A 9,380-nucleotide genomic window follows, 5' to 3' on the forward strand; every position below is an offset into this window, starting at 1 on the left:
ATATTATCCCTAGATTTTAGCCAAATACACATACTAATAAAAACCTTATTTTCAAAAGGCAAATTAATTATTTAGTCCCTGAGGTTTGATAAAATTATTTAAATAGTCCTACCTTTCAAATAAATATCTAAAGCCTCCTTGGCATTTGCATCCGCTAATCTAAATGATCCTTCTGTCCAATTTTGAAGGTTTTTTCTGTTAACTCATAATGAAAAGACGAAAAAATCACCGGACAATATGAAAGCCACGTGCCCATTCTCCCTCCCATCCTTCATGGCTCCTCTCTTCTTTCTCTTCAATGAAAGACAAATAATTTTATTTTTCTACTATTCTTTGTCTCCCTCCCATGTTTACGCCATCTCCTTCCAACCCACAGTTACCTTTTGCCGTGGTTAATCGTCGGCTTGCACTGGTTTCTATCCTTGATGAATCCACTCTCTCCATGTCTCTCTTTCTCCTCCTCCATTCTCATCCACCAAGAGCCCTTCTTTGCAATGGTTAATCTATTTCCTATCTTTTTCATGTTTATTCTGTATGAGTTGGTAGATACTCTGTATTTTCTGTATTTTTCTTCAATTTTGTTAATTGGAAAGACATTTTATTTTTGTAATTTGCTCCAATTTTGTCGATTTTAAAGAGAATTTCATAAATCGTTTTTCCCTTTTTGTAACATTTAATTTTGTAACATTTATTTATGAAGCAGATCTGATTTTTGATTCCGTTTTTTATTTTTTATTTACATAATTAACACATGAGCAGAGCTTTGCTGAGGGAAAGGAACCGAGAAGAGTTATTGATTTGTATAAACATATGCTTCAAAGCAATTTCTTGCCTAATATTCTCTTTTCTTCTCAAATTCCTCGTGAAATGTCACATCTGCCTTAGTCACTGGTTGCACCATGGTTATTAACCTTTTAGCTTTCTATTTCCCCATCTCTCTATACTGATGAGCTTGCAATGCTTTCTTTTTCGAAAAAAAAAAACCTAGCAAAATGGCCCAACACTAGTGACTTTGACTTTGTTGCGACCCCACAGAATAAATAGGCGATATAGCTGGTCATGTCAGGAATTATCTACTTTGCATTAAGTCAATTTCATCCTATGCTGGATTGGTAGGACTCGCACAGTTTTGTTCTGCAAGTGAAATGGAAAACTTCCAGGAATCACCCTTCTTAAAATTTTCGTTAAGCGAGCACGCTTAACCTTGAAGTTCTTTCAACTCTCCATGTCATTCCACTAAAAAATGCCTCTGATGATTAGTTTCTCTCTTTTCAATATATGATCCAATTCATTACTATGTCCTGCATTCCACTACCCATAGCTAGCATGCTATCCTAAAAACTAGCCAGGAGCTTTACTCTAACCGCCCTCTTAGGATCGTTTCCGGGTTGGGATGTCACAACCCAGTAGTGATAAGGTTAAGTTAATAGGATTGTTTTGCATCGTATGATAAGTTATGTTTTGTATAAGTAATTGAATGTTTGGATACTTTGAAATTAGTTTTACTGGATCCACAGAAGTTGGACAAAAAATAATTAAAAAAAATATTAAATAATGATTGAAAATATTAAATGATGAGAATTGAGGATAAGGATGAAATTTTTGGGTATTAATAACGATGATGGAGATGATAAAAATGAGAGAAGAGTGGAGTAATCGGGATTTATAATGGCATTTTAGTCATTTTAGTAAAAATTAACGTCAAAAAGTGTACTTTTTGGACGTAAGGACTTGGTTGTTTGATGGAAGCAAACCTCAGGGATGTTCTAAATATTTATATAAATAGTAAGGACTACTTAAATAATTTCATCAAACCTTAGGGACTAAAAAACTAATTTCCCTTTTCAAAATTACATTTCTTTAAGTTAATTTGATCAATTCCATTCAGTCTGAAAATATTAGGAATTTCACCTAACAAACCAACATACAACATCTATAAATTTATAACTATATTCTATCCATAAATATAATGTTGAAGAAAAAAACTTTAAATATAACATAATAATTAAGAGTTTCAAATTTTAATCATATATATCTATAATTTAATTAGGAAAAAAAGTTCATATATATCCATAATCTCATTAAAATCTCATTTTGTATTTCCACATCTTTTTCACTCCTTTCCTTCTCTTTATGTTCTATCGATTTGCAATTCCATTTCATATTTACGTTCTGTTGCCATATTTATATTCTTTCATATTTACATTTTTCATATTGCAAGTAATTCATTAGCTACACATCTCTTTTGTATGAACATATATGCTACTAATACAGGTGTTTGGACTAATGCGATTAAGGTTGTTGTTGAAGACCTGACTATGGATCTGGAATGGGCAAATCCTTAGGAAGAAGCATATGAGGATAATGAGCTTTCACGAAATTTGATTGCATAAGGACGTTAATTCATCACCCTTATTCACACATGTATTGTAACATCCCTTCTCGGTCCACCTGCTAACCCGAATGAACCGAGCCGAGACGTTACAATCTGGTTGAACTTATGTTCTGTCATGCTGATATCATCCTGTATAGTAAATATGAATACAAAACACTCCCAATTCAACTCCAACTTCTAATATCTCCACTTATCATCATAACACAATAACACTTTATATATATTCATAACTGTATAAATCCTCAATAGCATTTAATATCCAGCAATTAATTGCATTCATTATATCTATCAAGTCTTCATGAACTAATCATACCAACTATTTTAAACTATTTCATATTCAATCATTTCATAAGTATTATTCTTATCTCCAAATACTTACGCCAAAATAATTACATGCTTCAATAATATTTCCAATTACATAAGCTCTAACAATGTAATAATTATACATGCCATAATTCTTAATGATATAACTCTCAATCTACTACTACCAAAGTAGTCACTTCTGCTTTGATCGTACTCTTCAAATCTTCAAGTAACAACTACGATCTTCAACCTACGCGTGATAAAAATCGACGCGCTGAGTATAAAACTCAGTGGTGCTCATATTTACATACTTAACAAAGTGCGATGACAACTTACTTAAAATACAAATTTCATAAAATCATTGATAATCTTAGAATCATTAAATTTCAACATAAATGTACCTTTATAGCATAGAATAAACTTCTAATTCATAACATAAATAATTTAGTTCTAATTATCTCATAACTCCTTTACATGAACCTTTAATCACACATATCATGATACTATCATGATCTTACCTACTGTTCATTATGCTGTATGAATTAAATAAATAAACATGTAAGAACACATAACAGTATATTTTCATTGTCTTACTTGTTGTTCATTATGTTGTATGACTTATGCACTTTTTAGTCATATCATATAAGTTATGATTAATAAAATCTCATAACTGTATGGCTCCTTAAGAACTAAATAAATAAACTTGTAAGCATACATAGCATTATACTTTCATGCTCTTACCTAATGTTTTTTATGCTGTATGAATTCTGCAACTTTTATTAAAACTCAGTGGATATCTCAACGAAGAAAGAAACATGTAAGCACATACATATGTATAAATAACCATGTAATCACATATGGATAAATAAATATGTAAGCACACATATCATGATACTTTCCTTATCGTACTTTATGCTGTATAACTTAAACAATGTTTAGTCAATATAACTGTCTAGCTCCATAAGGTTATAGTGAAACCAAAATGATAAGATGTGCTGTATGAAACTGGATGAATACTGTATGACTAGGCTGCTATGGCCATTATATAATCATATTCACTCAACGGCCTGTAGCCGGAGTACCAAACTGTATGGGGCGCAGATCTACTATCCTATGTCGCGACATAGCCTTATCTAAGTGGTTTCTACCTAACCTCAATGGAGCATATTAGTGGTATGTCAATATATAAAACAAAAGCATATTAACTGATTCATAATTTCATAAACCATACTGCTTACCTGTATGCTGATAGCCTCGCCAAGCGGGCAACTTGTGTCATGTTAGTTTCACATCATTTGCATGCTTGCATTTTGTGTTTATACATGTGTTCATGTTGTCTTTTTGTTTTAAAATGATTGGAGGCATACAATTTGAGCAAAGGAATACAATTGCATAGAAAAAGAGGTCCAAAAGAGCATCAAAACACAAGTCGCGAGCGCGAGAAGCACCCTCGCGAGTCAGAGAGGTTACAGGCACAATTCGCGAGCGCGCAATGAAATTCGCGAGCGCGCGTCGTGTTTTCAGCCTGCGCAATCTGTACTATTTTGGTCATATCTCTCAATTTATAACTCCGATTTGGGTGATTCAAAAACCCATGGAAAGCTAACACATAGAGGAACAAATAACTCTTACCACTTCCTAATTCCATCGTTAAATGGGGTCAAAATCAAGGTGAAGTTACTGGTAAATTTTCCAGCAAAACCTGTTTTAGTAAAAACTCAATATTTACTTCATTTATTCATTTCATCCCATGCTTTCTCACCATTTCCAGTCCTCTCACTCAACATTAAGCAACATATCTTCTCATTATCAACACACCACATAAATTCTCATGCAAGGAAATGAATTAAACTAAAAGAGATAGCACACCTTCACTCCAAAAAGCTTGAGCTCTTCTTTTTAGCTTCCTTCTACCTTTGAGCTCACCACTCCTATACATAAGAATTCTTATGAATACTCTAAAAATATCACCAAATGATTCAATTATGAAATTCAAGAAGGTTTACTTATGATAAGTGTTAATTTTATAGTGTTTTTAATATAGTTTTCTATTAGAATTTTAGTAAGTTTTTATTACTTTAATTTGATTTTAAATCGCTTCAAGTATAATTATGTTCAAAAGCTTCCTTGATCTTTAATCCGCTTGGTCTAAGAGAAAATTGTAGGAATTTGGCGCAGAGAAGGACTTTATAATACAAGGCACTTAGCTTCTAGCACGCCCAGGCCGTGCTAAAAGGCACAACCGTGCTAGAAACCAAGGAAACCAAAGGAGAGACAGAAGAGAGCACGGCCTGGGTGTGTCAAAAGGCACGGCCGTGCTACAATGAGACCAGGGCGTGTCAAGCATAGCACGCCCATGGCAAGACTAGGCAGACTTCCAGAGAAAAGCACGCCCTGCCTGTGCTTTGTAGCACGCCCGTGCCTCAGTGCTTCACTAACCCGTGCTACCTAGCACACCCCGTGCTTCACTAGGCAGACTTCCAGACCAAAGCACACCCCGCCCGTGCCATGAAGCACGCCCGTGCTGTGCAAGCGGAACCAGCGTGAATTTAATACGCAAATCAAGCTTTTTCTCACATGGGCCGACTTCAGGGAGTTTCCTAAACACACTAAACAAGACCTGGACCTATTCTTGGAGAAAAAGGAGTCCTAATCAAGAAGAAATCAAGAGCCTAAACAGTCATGATCTCCTATAAAGGATTTTGCACTAAATAAGGATTCTATTTCTTAAAAGGAGTCAGACTTGCCTTCAGGAACTCTATATAAAGAGAGGAACTTCTCATAACAAGGGATCTCATTTTTTTATGCAATTTCTTTACATAATTCTTTCTCTCTCTCAAAGATTTCAAGCATCAAATAATTGTGCCAAGATTCAAGGAAGCCATCAACATAGTTGTGATACAGTTTTTATTCTAAACTCTTCATCTTGTTTCTTTCTTTATTGACTATCTTTAAATATGATGAATGATTCAAGTATGATTGAGTTTAATTTAATTACTATGTCTAGCTAAACTCTTATACTAGGGATTTGATGTAATTTAATTCGATTCCAGTTTATAATATTAGATTTATTTTTCTTTGTTCCTGTTATAACTTATTATTGTGCTTAAGGCATCCAGGCAGAAATTATTTCCCCTGGATTGAGCTATTTCAATAATCACATTCGGGAGAAGGGTTATTGATATGAAAAAAGATAATAATTTACTTGAGAATAATAACTTGATGCGGAAGCTATATGGTTTGACTCAAGGGGGGTTTTCATAAGTTAATAAAGTATTAAGTTGTGAACTCACAAAACAACCACAAAACCTAATAATCTGATTTATGTTTAATTTCACTATTAAAGTTAGGTAATTAAACTGGATTAGAATAGCTAACAATAAATCAGGAGAGCTTGTTAGTAACTTTAGGGTTGTTTCTCCTACTTGAACAATTAAAGTTGATTAATAAACTAATAGAATAAGCTGGATAGAATTAAGTGAAATCAAATTCCCTAGTAGCTTAATCCTCTGATTTCTTTTCACCTGAATTTTGTGTTTGGTCTCTTCTACTTTTACTTTAAATTTTATTTACCTTACAGCAAATCTCTCTTATCATCGTCTAAAAAATAATAGGTTAACATAATTTTGGTAATTGATAAACAATCCCTATGGATACGATACTCCCTTACTCTATATTACTTGTTGCAATTTCGTACACTTGCAAAAAACGCTGTCAAGTTTTTGGCGCCGTTGCCGGGGATTGGCATATCAATATCAATACAAATTACCCTATTGTTAATTTAGACACTCTTTTATTTAATTTTCTTTTAAGTACTGTTCCAGGTTGTTTTATGCAAAGAAGATCAAGGAATTCAAATACTGAACCTCTAATCTTTGATCCGGAAATTGAACGAACTCTTCGAAGGCTTAACGCTGCAAGAAAAACACAAGAAATAAAATTCGAACAACAAGCAGACATGGCCAACGAAAACGAAAACGAGAATGAAAACATAGTCGGGCCACCACTTCAACATCCGGTCCGTACCTTAAGGGATTATACAACACCTAATTTGAATGGGACAACCTCAAGTATTACTAGACCTAGGGTAGAAGCTAATAACTTTGAGATTAAACCCGCAATTATCCAAATGCTCTCTACCTCAATCCAATATGGGGGTTTGCCTAGTGAAGATCCTAATGCTCACATCACCAATTTTCTGGAAATTTGTGACACTTTCAAACAAAATGGTGTTTCTGAAAATGCAATCAAATTGAGACTTTTTCCATTCACTCTTAGGGATAAAGCTAGATCATGGTTACAATCGTGTCCCGCTGGGAGTTTTACAACATGGGATGAATTAGCTCAAAAATTTCTAGCTAAATTCTTTCCATCCTTAAAAACCACCAAGTTGCGCAATAAGATAATGACATTCGCTCATCATGATCAAGAGAGCTTGTATGAAGCTTGGGAAAGATTCAAGGACTTGTTAAGAAAGTGCCCACATCACAGCTTGCCCAAGTGGTTACAGGTACGAACCTTCTATAATGCATTATCTCCTAATATCAAAATCACTTTAGATGCAGCTGCAGGTGGATCCTTTGAAAAGAAAGGAATTGATGAAGCATATGAGTTGATAGAGGAGATGGCAAGCAACAGCCATTACCAAAACAATACCGAAAGAAGAAGAACCGCAGGAGTCTATGAAATAGACGCCATTACAGCACTTAATGCCAAGGTAGATAACATGGTAAGGAAATTGGATATGTTAACTACTAATCCTGTAAACTCGGTTATGCAAGTATGTGATAGGTGCAATGGACAACATGGAATTGGGGAAAGGGAATGCATCATGGACTCTTTAAATCCACAAACTTTGGAGCAAGTGAACTATGTGATGAATCAAGGAAGAAAGAATTACCCCTATTCAAATTCATATGATAACAGGTTAAGGAATCATCCTAATCTATCCTATGGTAATCCTAACAATGCCTTGAATGCACCACCAGGATTCCACCCTCCAGAAAAGAAATCTCATGATGACCTCCTCACTGCTCTTTCCAAATCACACATGGAATTCATGAATGAAACCAGGGAAAACCATAAAATCCAGCAGGCTGCAATAAGAAATTTGGAAATTCAGCTAGGGCAGTTTGCGAACATGATGGCATCTCGACCTCAAGGTACGTTACCTAGTAATACTGAAAAGAATCCAAAAGAACAAGTGCAAGCTATCACCTTGAGGAGTGGCAAACAATTAGAAGAACCAATAAGGAAAGAAAAGGAAGAAAAGGAACAATCAAAAGTGCCTATCATTGACTTAGAGGAAAAAGAAAAGGTAAAATCCTATGTTCCCCCTGTTCCCTTTCCACAAAGATTAAAGAAAGCACAAGATGACAAGAGCTTCCTCAAATTTCTGGATGTGTTTAAGAAGCTTCAAATCAATATTCCTTTTGCTGAAGCTCTTGCTCAAATGCCTAGCTATGCTAAATTCCTAAAAGATATCCTGAGCAAGAAACGAAAAATTGATGATCAAGAAACGGTAATGTTAACCGAGGAGTGCAGTGCAATTATCCAAAACAAACTGCCTCCAAAGTTAAAAGATCCAGGAAGTTTTTCTATCCCTTGTAACATTGGTAATCTTGACTTTGAAAAGGCTTTGGCAGATTTAGGTGCTAGCATTAATCTTATGTCCTATGAAGTTTTTAAGATGTTAGGTATGGGAGAGCTCAAACCAACAAGGATGTCATTGCAATTAGTAGATCGTTCAATTAAATATCCTAGAGGAATTGTAGAAGACGTGCTTGTAAAGGTAGGTACATTCATCTTTCCTGTTGATTTTGTTATTCTTGACATTGATGAAGACAGGGAAGGATCTCTAATTCTGGGAAGGCCCTTTCTTGCAACTGCAAGAGCATTAATTGATGTGTATGAGGGTAAGTTGACCTTAAGAGTTGGACAGGAAGAGATTGTATTTGATGTACTTAAATCTTGTAAACTTCCTATGGATTATGGAGACTGTTTTAGAATTGATGCTGTTAATGAATGTGTGGAAAACACTTTGCATGTCGAAAATAACATTAATGAACCAAGCATCCTGAATGGAAAAGAAAAGGAACCCCCTAAGCATGAACTGAAACAACTTCCACCTCATTTAAAACATGCATTCTTAGGTGAGAACCATTCTTTTCCTGTTATTATTTCTTCTCACTTAACGCTTGATCAGGAGGAAAGGTTGTTGCAGGTTCTACGTAGGCACAAGAAAGCATTAGGGTGGTCTATCTCGGATCTACAAGGAATAAGCCCAAGTGTGTGCATGCATAAAATCTTGATGGAAGAAGACTACAAACCTTCAATCGAGCATCAAAGGCGATTGAACCCAAACATGAAGGAGGTAGTCAAGGCTGAAATTATTAAACTCTTAGATGCCGGCATCATTTATCCAATTTCAGACAGTAATTGGGTAAGTCCTGTCCAAGTTGTTCCAAAGAAGGGAGGTATGACTGTTATTTCTAATGAAAACAATGAATTAATCCCCACAAGAACAGTCATAGGTTGGCGTGTGTGTATAGATTACAGAAAACTAAATAAAGCAACACGCAAAGATCACTTTTCCCTTCCCTTTATTGATCAATTGCTTGAAAGGCTTGCAGGTTATCCTTTTTATTGTTTCTTAGATGGCTATTCAGGATACTTCCAAATA

At 34.9% G+C, this 9,380-nt stretch overlaps 1 non-coding gene across 1 annotated transcript; it reads right to left on the reverse strand.

The window, feature by feature from the left end:
• Window positions 1–7,085: 7,085 nt before the first annotated feature.
• On the reverse strand, window positions 7,086–7,192 carry LOC149494714 (small nucleolar RNA R71). Its single transcript, XR_016321946.1, has one exon. It is a non-coding gene; the product is annotated as a small nucleolar RNA R71 (small nucleolar RNA).
• Between the last annotated feature and the right edge of the window lie 2,188 nt (window positions 7,193–9,380).

The sequence above is a fragment of the Jatropha curcas genome, chromosome 7, assembly GCF_041381405.1.
Source record: "Jatropha curcas cultivar XTBG-Jc1 chromosome 7, XTBG_Jcur_1.0, whole genome shotgun sequence".
NCBI lineage: Eukaryota > Viridiplantae > Streptophyta > Magnoliopsida > Malpighiales > Euphorbiaceae > Jatropha > Jatropha curcas.